Source organism: Triticum dicoccoides, chromosome 7A (assembly GCF_002162155.2).
Source record: "Triticum dicoccoides isolate Atlit2015 ecotype Zavitan chromosome 7A, WEW_v2.0, whole genome shotgun sequence".
Classification (NCBI taxonomy): domain Eukaryota; kingdom Viridiplantae; phylum Streptophyta; class Magnoliopsida; order Poales; family Poaceae; genus Triticum; species Triticum dicoccoides.
Window position 1 is genome coordinate 745892633 of NC_041392.1, and position 365 is coordinate 745892997.

A 365-nucleotide genomic window follows, 5' to 3' on the forward strand; every position below is an offset into this window, starting at 1 on the left:
GGGCCGTTAGGTAGTGTCCTCTTTGCCGTCCGCCTCTCTTTGCCGTCCGCCCTTTTGCCTCTTTGCCAGCAGACGGCAAAGAGGTGGCTGTTAAGTTTTTTTCCAAACGGGCGGGGGGTGGGGGCCACCTCTCTTTGCCGTCTGCCAGCGGACGGCAAAGATTCTTTGCCGTATGCTGGCAGACGGCAAAGAGCTCGCGGACGGCAAAGAGCTTCTTTGCCGTCTGCCATTTCTTTGCCGTCTGCTTTTGGGTAGCTGATGGCAAAGAGCTTCTTTGCCGTCCGCTAGCTAACGGCAAAGAGCTGGTAGATGGCAAATGAGCTGATTCCAGTAGTGCATGTTTAAGAAATTGAGAAGAAAGAAGG